The sequence below is a fragment of the Anabrus simplex genome, chromosome 7 (assembly GCF_040414725.1).
Source record: "Anabrus simplex isolate iqAnaSimp1 chromosome 7, ASM4041472v1, whole genome shotgun sequence".
Classification (NCBI taxonomy): Eukaryota; Metazoa; Arthropoda; class Insecta; order Orthoptera; family Tettigoniidae; genus Anabrus; species Anabrus simplex.
This window is the reverse complement of record NC_090271.1, coordinates 3,362,501-3,362,718: the sequence shown is the minus strand read 5'-3', so window position 1 is coordinate 3,362,718 and position 218 is coordinate 3,362,501.

Below are 218 nucleotides of genomic sequence, written 5' to 3'. Positions count from 1 at the left end.
TAAAACATAAATGTACAAAATTTTGTATTGGCCAGCCTGAAAGGTTGGCGGGAAGTGATTGAAGTACTGATAACTTTAACATACAAAAACGGAGAATAATCAACTCAGTGTAGTAAACTTTAAAATAAGAAATTACTTTAGAATTTTAATAGTTCCTCTTCACACTAGACGGCATAACAAATGTATTTTTTGGTAGAGACATCTGTTGCGACCTTCAT